General features: G+C 40.1%; 4 non-coding genes across 4 annotated transcripts; all 4 read left to right on the forward strand.

The window, feature by feature from the left end:
• The first annotated feature begins 9915 nt into the window (after positions 1-9915).
• On the forward strand, positions 9916-9987 carry trnaa-ugc. Its single transcript has one exon. It is a non-coding gene; the product is annotated as a tRNA-Ala (tRNA).
• Positions 9988-10262: 275 nt separating this feature from the next.
• On the forward strand, positions 10263-10334 carry trnaa-cgc. The gene has a single exon. It is a non-coding gene; the product is annotated as a tRNA-Ala (tRNA).
• A 439-nt stretch (positions 10335-10773) lies between these two features.
• trnaa-ugc lies at positions 10774-10845 on the forward strand. The gene has a single exon. It is a non-coding gene; the product is annotated as a tRNA-Ala (tRNA).
• A 367-nt stretch (positions 10846-11212) lies between these two features.
• trnaa-cgc lies at positions 11213-11284 on the forward strand. The gene has a single exon. It is a non-coding gene; the product is annotated as a tRNA-Ala (tRNA).
• The last annotated feature ends 78 nt before the right edge of the window (positions 11285-11362 follow it).

Below are 11362 nucleotides of genomic sequence, written 5' to 3' on the forward strand. Positions count from 1 at the left end.
CATTAAAAACCCTCCAGACAGGCTTGATGAATGTTCACCTTTGAGCTTCATCCAAGAGTTTGTGGTAGAGGGTCAAGAAAAGCACCTCTTCCTGTAAACACTGGATCAATACTACACTCTGTGGATTGTTTGCTCATTATTTTCCTTGACATCAAACAATAAGGTCTGTATAAAGTCTGTATTTTGAATAAGACTGACCCTCTGTGGGGACATAATCCAGATACAGTTTCAGGAGAAACACAATGAAAAACAGCAGAGTGCGGATGGTGGTAAGAACCTCAGAGGGTGGGTGAGGTGAAGGCAAGTTCGTCTGATGTGTTTTGGAAGTTCAGCAGTTGTTCACAAACTGCTGTGGAGACACAGAGGACAGTGTTTGTCCTCCCGCTTGGGTGCATGAGGACAACCAATCACGCCTCCTTTTACAAACACAGGCACAGACCTTCACTCTCATTTATTCTCTGCAGAGACACCCTGATGTTATGGCCACGCATGGTTAAAACCAGCCAGATAAGTATCGACATACTGATCAATATATATATAGTCATGTGATGCGCATGACTGACATAATGACTGATAAGATTACAACTTTCTCATTAATTTTCTTGAAATCTGACTTTTCTCCACAATGTGGCCCTAATACTCTGTCGTAAGCCACCCTCAATGCAACAAAAAACTGCTGCTACTACTGATGCTTTTTCAGTCACAATGCACAAACTGTTCTTTCTAAATTGTTGTAGGTTAGTGACAGTCTCACAGTTTAGATGTTTAACACCAGTATAGTTGCTGATTCCTCTAAGACTGTGATGGTGTACAGTAACTAGAAATCCATGACCCCCCTTCCTCAGCAGCCTGTTGGTAACTGTGGCACCTCTGAGGTAATATTTAGCTTGGTTATTTGTGTGTGTGTGTGCATGTGTGGGCAATGGTGAAATGAAACATTCCTCATCTGGATGTGAAAGAAGACCTCCATGAATGATATGCAAGTGTGTGTGTGTGTGTGTGTGTGTTCATCACTTAAATGTTGCAGTTAGTAAATGTGGAGTTCATTTTAACTATACATGGCTAGTTATCTAATCTACAGCATTGATAGTACATCATTTATTTGTTGATCATATTTTGTATTTGTAATCTGAAAGAGCAAAAAAGTAAAGTAATGTGCAAAGTAACTAATGCTGTCAAATAAATGCAAGGGAGTAGTAACTAGAATATTTCCTTCTGAGATCTAGTGGAGTAAAAGTATAAAGCAGCAGATAATAAAAATGCTCAAGTTAAGTACAAGTACCTCAAAACTGCACTTAAGTACAGTACTTGACCAAATGTACTTAGTTACTTTTCACCACTGACTCCTGCCTGTAATGTGTTGAAAAACTCCATTTGGAAAACCCTGCAGTTACCTGTTTTTCATTTAATTCCACTATTTCATATTTAACGCGCAGCCAAGATTCTCACCAAGTTTTAGCTGTTTGCTGGTTAAAGTCTCCAACTTTGCTCTGAAGTGTTGTTCCAAACCTAAATGAATGTGAAGTAGAATAAACAAGATAAGAACTTAATATTTGGCTTGTGGGACCTCTTAAATTAAAAGGGCCTCCTGGGCAGCACTGGAGACATGGGTCAGGTGAGTATGTCTAATAGTGCATTCAGATGGAACAACAAAGTCAGACGTTGCACGAAAGCATGCAAACTCACAGTTTACTGTGACAACTCAACATGTTGTCACAGTAAACTGCAACATCAGTTTTACCCAGTTGTACTTTAATGAAACCACCTGTTCCACCTCAGAGACTTCAAACTTGGTTAGTAGGTAATCAGTTTGGAAAGTTATTTTGTTAATTACATGAACATTGAGCAGTGGCTGTTCTATAAATTCGTCCCCCTGGTGTGTTCAGGGATGCTCTAAAAAGCTGAATATCAGCTGCTGAATAGCAGTCGCAGATGCAAGCCTGTCGCTTTGTGATTAAAGTACATTTTTAATGCCAACTAGCTTAAATATTGGTTATGAATCATGGTGACGTCGGCTGATGACAAAGATATGCCCAAAGCCTTTAGCGGCAATGTTACAGTTTCTGATTTAACAACCTGTTTTATTTTGCTAAAAACCCCAAAACTGCAAAGTTTGTCACCACAAACATTTATACGTCTTTACTCATGGCGAACCTCACAAGAGTCTTTGAATAGCAGCCGCTGTATAACAAGAAATGCCCTGCTTCACACAGTCTTTGTGACAATGTCCATGTCCGGATTTTATACGTCTATTATGAAGTAACTTGGAACAAAAAATCCAGGTCACCATAAGCCAAATGGCATCTACATAGAGGGAGTGCAATTTATAGGGCTATCATGTCATTTAAAACCATATCTCTGAAGGAAACAACAAACTCACAGTGACATTTTGCTCTGCTGAAAGGCAGCACTTAATTTAGTCACTGCTGTACATCAATGTCGCAATGTTATGACAGTGACTGCGTTTACATGCTAACGAGTACCCTGGTAATGAGTCTGATCTTGTTTTCATTTTCAGGATGTGGCATTTCATAACCAGGTTTCTGCCGACTGTCTCGATTTCTCACTACCTCAGTCACTATGTTCTTTACCAAGAAAAAATGTTCAGAAACCTGGATCGGGTGTTTACAAGCCACAGCACCCTGGTCTCTATTGGAGTATTCCAGCACTCCAAACCTGGATTTTGAGGAAGCCAGTTATCTGTTGTACATGTCAACATCCTATCCTGGATCAAAAAACCCACTGAGCAGTGAAATGAACGTGTTCTCCTAAACAGAAGGTGTGAAGGTGCACAGGAGCTGGCTCCTGTCACAGGACATGTAAATATTCTAGATATATTTACAATGACGTCACCAAATCGTCATGTGCTCTATATAAAAAGGTCTTTACTTTTAATCTTTTTTTTTGTTTGTAAAGCTAATGTTAAAACTTGAAAAGCGTACAACTTGACTCTAATATGCAGCACAGCCCAAAGAGCTGAAACTATCAGTACAGTCCTGTCTACTCCAGTAATAATCAGGCTACCTGCAGACATACACAAGCTTTCCTTCATGTGATGTTTAGGTGCTTCGGTTTCACTTGGGCAGACAAAGACCTATTGTGGCTACAGACTAACACGTAAATGACACTGCTCACAAAGACTGAGCCAATAGCTCAAATGGCTGAGGTGTGTGTGTGTGTGTGTTATTTGGGAGTGACAAACGACACCCAGAATGATCACTCAAAGTAACGAGGGTGAGCACATGGCGTGAGAAGAGCTAATTAATGTACACCGACCAGCTGACCGAAGTCCTTCTTTGTTTCTCGCTCCTTTCTTCAAATTACTTGAGTCTGACAAGAACGCAACTGGAGCAAAGACTGTCGTCAGCAAAAATAACCAAATATTAACTGACTAACTCACTGAATAAAAGGCTAATCAGAAAATACATTTAAAACGAAACATTTATTTGCACTTTATGTGTATCTAAACTAACCCCAGACTTTATCAACCAAACTTCCTGTGGCATTATTTCTCTAATCATCTCGTCTGTTCTTTATTGAGCTGAACTATACATGTATGGCTCGCTGGTAAACTACAGGCTACAAATATTGTACTAAATTAACTTCTCTTTTATTTTCTTTGTCTCTCTCTCTTCCACTTTCTCTTTCCCTCAGACTGCTGGTATGGAGATTAAGGTTTTATTGAAATGTAACTGCCATCCCTAAACCTGATTTATACAAAGTGTGTGACTCTTGTCCCATCTTGTGCTTCAAATCAATGTCTTTTTTTCTTTCTGAAATGTCCCAAGACCATGATAATGCCCCTCAATCACGTGTCTAAACTACGTAAATACCAATAAAAACATTTAGAATCCTTTAGCTGTCATTAGCAGATGCTGATATGTTGAATATAAACATTCTACACAACAATAGCATAACTAAAACAAGGCAGTGACAAGTGCTATATTACAGTGGTGGACTTGGTAGGAGTCATTATTGTTTGACAGTGGCTCTAATGCCACCTTGTAATGTTACAGGACATGCAACTGCCTAACTTTAAGTACATACTGTAGATTACTTATTATAATAATAGAATTATATACTTCAGATGGTTTTTAGCCACACTAGCAGCTCTAGGGATGCAATGTCAATCTGTTAGGTGGACACTGTATCCATTGCATTGATTAGATGGATTGACATTTGAAACAGACTGGATCCTACTGATGTTACCAATACACTGTCAAAGGTCAGCGTTTTTACTTATCCTGTGAAATATCTCAACAGCTTCAGGCTGGATTGATACAAAATGTACTACAGATATTTATGGTACCCAGAAAATGTACGCTAACAACTAAGTGATCCTCTGACTTCTCCAGTGTCTCCATGAGGCATTTTTGGTCTGAACGAAATATCTCAACAAATATTGGATGGTTTGCTATGAAACATGACATGACATTCATGTATCTCGCAGGACAAATTGTGCAACTCAGGTAATACGTACCTTTTCCTCTAGCACTATCATCAGATCAAAAATGCAATTTGACAAATACCTTTGTTTATGGTCAAATACATATCAAAGTAATGACATTCTCATTGGTGAAGAGTGAAAGATTACAGTAACTTTGCTGTGAGGGAATGTTTACAGTTCAAACTATGGAAGCCCAGACAATAGACTGTTTCCACCCAGATGGAAAATGTTGCATGAAGTGTCCTTATAGCAAACATCCTCCCATTGTGACGACAACAGAATGTATTTGTGTACATATCAGTCTTTCGATCATAAATCTAACTTAGTATATAATCCTATTAGTGGTGTCATCTACCTCTCATATGACTCACATGACAGTAATTTTTCATGCCCTCAACTCTTACACAGGATTTGTCTTAGGAAGCGATTTCTTCATGGCCCGTATGGACCAGAGGAACGACTACAGCAACCAGTAACATTTTAACAAACAAATGGGCATATGGCTATTATTGTAAGACAAGCTTGAAAATGTGAAACTGCAATGGACTGCAATGCATTTTGCAAATTTCTTACATTTTTCTCGCATTTCTACCCAGCTGCTTTCATGTACAATAAGGAAAATGTGCACAAGAATGATGGTCAAATGTCACATGGCTTCAGATGAAATATTTTGATGTGCATTTAGCCTTACTCTCATTGATCCTTCATGGGCAGCACTTTGTAAGGAGGAGTACAGAGTGAAGGGTTTCAGCATGCTTGAAAGAAACTAGGTCAAATTTCTAGGTTATACGTCTGGGGGCAAAAGTGTTTATACCTAGTTGAAATGGCCACTCTAAAGCAGCTGTCACAAACTCCTCCTGACTGCATACCGACCTCTTGCCAAGAACCCTGTGTCTTTTGTGTGTCTTTGTAATGAATCATACAAATGGGCACTCTCAGTCAGTCTCTCTACAAAGAGTCATCGTGTTGAGAGCGCTGAAGCAGCTGTGTGAAACACAAAAAAAGAACTTGAGAGAGAAGGTCACACCTTGCCTTGTTTTCAGGTGTCTGCTCACCTGGTTATTCGCTGTGTGAAGTAGGTGTGATTGTCAGATTGTTTTGGAGAGATGCAACAATCGCTAGATGCAGCGCAAACAAAAAACTAATACCTGAATGTAGTGGATATCAAAATATCTTATCAGCAATTCATTAGTCTTTTTGAAGATAAAAAGCTGAACAGAGGGCAAAAAGCCACTTTGACTCCAAGAGTTTGAAGTTTTAAAACGATGTGTCATCACCCTCTCTGAAAAGAGACCATTTTCAGTTTCTTTTCTCATCCAGTGCCTTGTTCTACTTTCTGTCTTTAGATGTAGGATTGAAAGACTAAATCTAATCCAGAAATGATGAGCATGGAGTGATGATGCTGACATGCAGTATCCCCAAATATAATTTTGGATTAAATGGCCTATTAGTTTGTCCCTGGAACGTCATTAATTTCCACTTATTTCACAAAGATGGAAAGTGTTTACTGGTGAATGAATGGTGATGGCAGAGTTAGGCAGGGGACGCCAGACGCCTTGGCCAGGCCAGTGCATCAGCCATGCCTGCGTTTAGTCACAGCAGGTAAGTGGGTCAATAACCCGTAATCCCCTGTGTCCTCCTTCAACCCCTCCTCCATTCATTCACTGTTAGAGGAGCTGGCGGAGAGGAGGAGGGACAGACAGTGTTTGTGTACAAGGTGACTCCTCTGCAGCAGCAATAACTCAGTGCTTCAGCTGCAGAGGTCTCTGTCTTTGTTTGCATGCTTGCTTCCTTCCTAACTGATTTCCATCTCCTGTGCTGTCAAACCTTTTTATCCCCCATAAAAATCAAAATCAAAATTTTCCGGCATGAAGGTGTTTGTATCAGACTTTTCCTTCTTATTATCCAGTTTTTTTTAGGTTGAATCCAGGGAATAGCTACTACTGAATAACAGTTTAATCCACACACACTCACAGGCATATTGTGCTCCCCTCTGGGACCTGGCAGCATTTTTCTAACAGGAAGATTTTCAGGAAGAGAAAAAAGAGGGTTAACGTGATGAGACTTGATATCTCTTTCTTTCTTTCTTCCTTCTCCACTTACTTTGTATTCTCTCCTAAGCTATCCTCGTCTGTCTCTCCTTTGTCTTACTTTCTCTCATCCTCTCTGCAGACCATCACAGCTGAGTTATGGGCAAACAACCAAAATGTGTGTGTGTGTGTGTTAGAGCTGTGCCAACCTGAACCTGCTGAACTGCAGCTTTAACTGGCCCTCAGCTCTCTCTGCAGATGAGTTGATTATCAGCACTCACTGCAGGATACAGACAGAAACACGAACAAGTCGATTTGTTATATTAGCACACCTTATCTCTATATTGCTGCTACCTGCACTTTTGAGTTTTGAGTCTGATTGTTGTATACTTTCTATTTTATTCAATGCTTATTTTGTACACTTTTTATTATTATCTCTTTAACTGTACTTAGTCAGTCTGAGTGCTGCTGTAACACCTTTATTTCCCACCACTAAATCAAAGGATTATCTTATTTGATATGTGTAAACATGTGATAAACTATGCAGGTTTGAATTGACTGACTACACCTGGCACAACATCCAAATGTGGCTGTACTGTAAGATGGGGAAAAAACATGTGAGTACAATTAGCACTTACAGTAAAATACCTGAAAATCGTAGTTGACCTACAGACCAACACTGGACTGTGGAAGCTGTAGAAGCTGCTAACTTTAAACAACACCAGTGCCATTCTCTATGTATCATTTGGTCACTGATGCAGATGAAACATCTAAATCTGCAGCAGTCCGAAGCTCTGACTGCGCGTTCTGCTGCAGGTTTGTCTTCTCTCTAAAAGGTCACATACTCAGCCTGTTTCCACATTGACTAAAAACAGCTTCCACAGTCTCTTTTGACTTCTGTCTTTCCAAAACAAAAGCCAGCAGGTCTGATATTTTTTAAACACTCTGCAATTCCTGTGTTTCCCTAAACAACCACTGGTTTTGACACCTGGTTGAAAGCCAGTGAGCCCAGAAAGAATATATGTGCACATAATATCTGTTATTTCACCATTAGACTCAGAACCAGCCATAGTTTCTTTCCTGCCTGTTTCTTGTTTTTTCAAATGCAGCAGTGCTTAAGATGGAGTCACTCGAGTCTCAGCAAATGATGACTTTATTGTTATTATTTGTATACTCAACTGAAACTTTACAGTATATAAGCTATATATGTAGGGTCACATAAACAGCTGCTTTGTCATCGGTTTTAAAGGCAGACTTTTACGGTATAGAAGCTTGTGATCAAAGGTGGGTCCAAATCACACGTTGCATCTCACTGTCCGCAGTGAATTATGGTTATAGACTTCACCACATATAGCTGTTTTATTCATGTGTCACTTCATCATCACTGTGCTCATGCAGAAATAATCTCCCTGAATGTTTGAACTGGACAGTAAACACATGAAAACAAAACAACATAAACACATAAAAGGTTGGAGGAGCATAGACAGAAGTGTAGCTGTTATTTGTCTGCTCTGTCTTGTGATGGTCTACCAGCAATTCAGAGTGTGTTAGTGTCATAGGAACATCACAAGATTTTAATCATAAAATACATGCATCTTATCCTAAATGGCGAGAGAGTAGCTTCTTCTCAGAACTGACATGCAGCAGTCAGATGCCCAAATTAAATCCTACTCAATATAATCGACAGTAGGGGTTTTCCGTGTAGCACGCAATGAGCTGAGGCTATACAGAAAAAAAATACAGTGTCAGCTTCTAACTCAATGTTCCCTCACAGGCTGGCAAAGACCCAGAAACTCCTGACGTAAAACTGAAATGTACAATACTAGATTTAATTCACTTCATATGCTGTCCAGACACTGAACTGAAATAAATATACTTCACACGCACACACACACACAGACTGTCTTTGTCACACCCATGTAAGTCATGCCATTAAGTAACTACAGCATAAATGAATAATGAAAAAGATACCTGCCTTTGTTACACCACAGGTGCTGATCCATGACCCCACTCGACAGGCAGGTGTGATGTAACAAATTCCAGGAAACACTCTGGGTTTTGGTGCTAACATCTGGAACAGATCTGAATCAACACTGGTTCAATCTACAGTCAAACACAGATATTTAGGACAGAAACGCTGCAGATGGTCCTGATGATTGTCTGTGAGACTTGGGTAACGGTGTCATATTTAGCTTTTAAGTGCAACTGTCAATCCACTTGTAAAGGGTAAATAACTTAGTGTATTCAATACTAACATTGTTAGCACTATTGTAACACAAGCAAAGAGCCAAAATATATTTACCAGACGTTGGTGAAGACTAGACCAGAAGTAAATGTCTGGTGAATACTGAGACTTACATCTATCTACTAACTAAGGTGACAACAGGTCAGGGCCTCATATCCATCAGCTCGTCTCAGATCTTCTGCCATATTGACCAAAAAAATCAATTAGGTAGATGAAATGATTGTAATGTTTATTGATTGATTTGTTTGGTTGATTGGTATGTTTGTCTGGTGTACATCTCAACATCTACTGGTCATAGCTGTGAGCAGGTTGTTCTACTATATGGGAGAATGAACACCCAACGGCTCCACAGCAGCAGTTGGGGGATCGCTGCTTTACTCACCTCAATGATGATTAGTGGTAGTAATTTCTTAATCCACACTGTTTTATAATCCAGGCTGCTGCTGTCCTTCCATCTCCATGGATACTGTACCATTGCAATCACTTTGTTCCAAACTACTGCAAGCAAATAGTTCCCTCTTGTGTCCATTTTGTGCCATTACCCAATCATCTTGAGGGCCAGCATTCACAGGTAGCTTCCTTCACAAAATAAGAGGATTGTTAACCATGGAAAAGGGAAGTGTAGAGAAAAAGGGAAGTGTAGAGAGAGACAGGAAGAGGGTCAGCTCAGCAAGCCTACAACCTCCAAATCAAAATGTTGATCTTTCCATCCAACTGGAAATCATTTCATTTAATAATATAATCAGCAAGCGTTAGTCAATATAACGCCTAAGAACTGCGGTAACACATTAGGCAATTTGTGATGAACAACTGTAGGATGATGTGTCACTAACCTGGTGTTTCTCCCGCTGCAGGCTCACTGAGCCTCCAGACATCAGACCCCAGGGAAACTGGACTACAAATCACCTATACTCAATACCCTTTTGATGCTGTTTCTAAGGAAGGACATGGTTCACGTGCTCTGTCTGTACTTTGTCTTGCAGTGAAGTTGTATCTCTTGGAGGCCCTGATGCTCAACACCTGAGAGGCGATGTGAATCCTCAGCACAGCAGCTGTAACTGATGCTGCTCTCTGCAGTTCTGAGAAGAGATGGAGAGGAACCCATGGGAAACCTGCACACACATGCACATAGGCAGTAAAGATGGTTTAATTGAAGATTAATGTACACTGTACATTATGACAGTATTTTTTCAGGGGATGTAGCTCAGTGGTAGAGCGTGTGCTTTGCATTTACAAGGCCCTGGGTTCAATCCCCAGCATCTCCAACATGGCTGTTGTCTTTCATTGATAACATATGCAACTGACTGATTCTATCATTATTGTATTGTAAAGTGGAAAGGCTCTTTACACACAGTCAGTATGAGAATTGTAATGCCATGTTTTTCTGGTGGCTAAGTTAGCAGAGCAAGCCACATCGCTTAAGCAATGAGCATTAAGCCTTGGATAGTGCCACAAACCAATGGAGGCTTACGACTAATTGTTTTATCTATTTGTACACATCTGACTGATCATGCAATACACAACTTAAAGAAAAACATAAGGGGATGTAGCTCAGTGGTAGAGCGTGTGCTTCGCATGTACAAGGTCCTGGGTTCAATCCCCAGCATCTCCAACATACCTGCTAACTTCCTTCGGTATTCAGCATACAGGTGTTAATACACAGCTGTTTTGTTCACATAGAGGCATAAAAGGGATAAATGTGATACATTATAAATTCAATATTCAGCACACAGGTATTAATACACAGCTGATACATTCACATAGAGGTAGAAAAGGGCTACATTATAAGTTACTTTTGGGGACAGGGATACAGTGTGAGTTTTGCATGTACAATGGTTCAAACTTCTGTCAGTCCAGGTCAGAGGAGAATGGCCAGACAATTCAAATAACAATGCATTTCAACAATGCCACAGAGAAGAACATTTCTGAATGTACAACATGCTAAGCCTTGAGGTGGATGGGGTACAGCAGCAGACAACCACACCATCTGACATCAGCGAAAAAGAGAGGGTAAATCACTGAATTGTGGGATAGTCTACAGTTGAAATAAGGGGGATGTAGCTCAGTGGAAGAGCGTGTGCTTTGCATGTACAAGGCCCTGGGTTCAATCCCCAGCATCTCCATCGGACAGGCTTCTTTAATGCTTAAGACACATCTTATATGGAGACAGTCACTGCTCATTGATAACATATGCAACTGACTGATTCTATCATTATTGTAAAGTGGAAAGGCTCTTTACACAGAGTCAGTATGAGAAATGTAACGCCATGTTTTTCAGGTGTAAATACACAGCTGTTTCATTCACACAGAGGTATAAATGTGATACATCATCACAGAGAGTTATAAATGTGATACATTAGAAATTCAATATTCAGCATACAGGTGTTAATACACAGCTGATACATTCACATAGAAAAGGGGTTACATTATAAGTTACTTTTGGGTACAGGGATACAGTCTGAGTATCACACAACTTAAACAATAACATAAGGGGATGTAGCTCAGTGGTAGAGCGTGTGCTTCGCATGTACAAGGTCCTGGGATTAATCCCCAGCATCTCCATCGGACAGGCTTCGTTAATGCTTAAGACACATCTTATATGGAGACAGTCGCTACTCCGTCTTAAAGCAAACACCTAAA

This window comes from Chelmon rostratus, chromosome 13 (assembly GCF_017976325.1).
Source record: "Chelmon rostratus isolate fCheRos1 chromosome 13, fCheRos1.pri, whole genome shotgun sequence".
In the NCBI taxonomy this organism is placed as follows: Eukaryota; Metazoa; Chordata; class Actinopteri; order Chaetodontiformes; family Chaetodontidae; genus Chelmon; species Chelmon rostratus.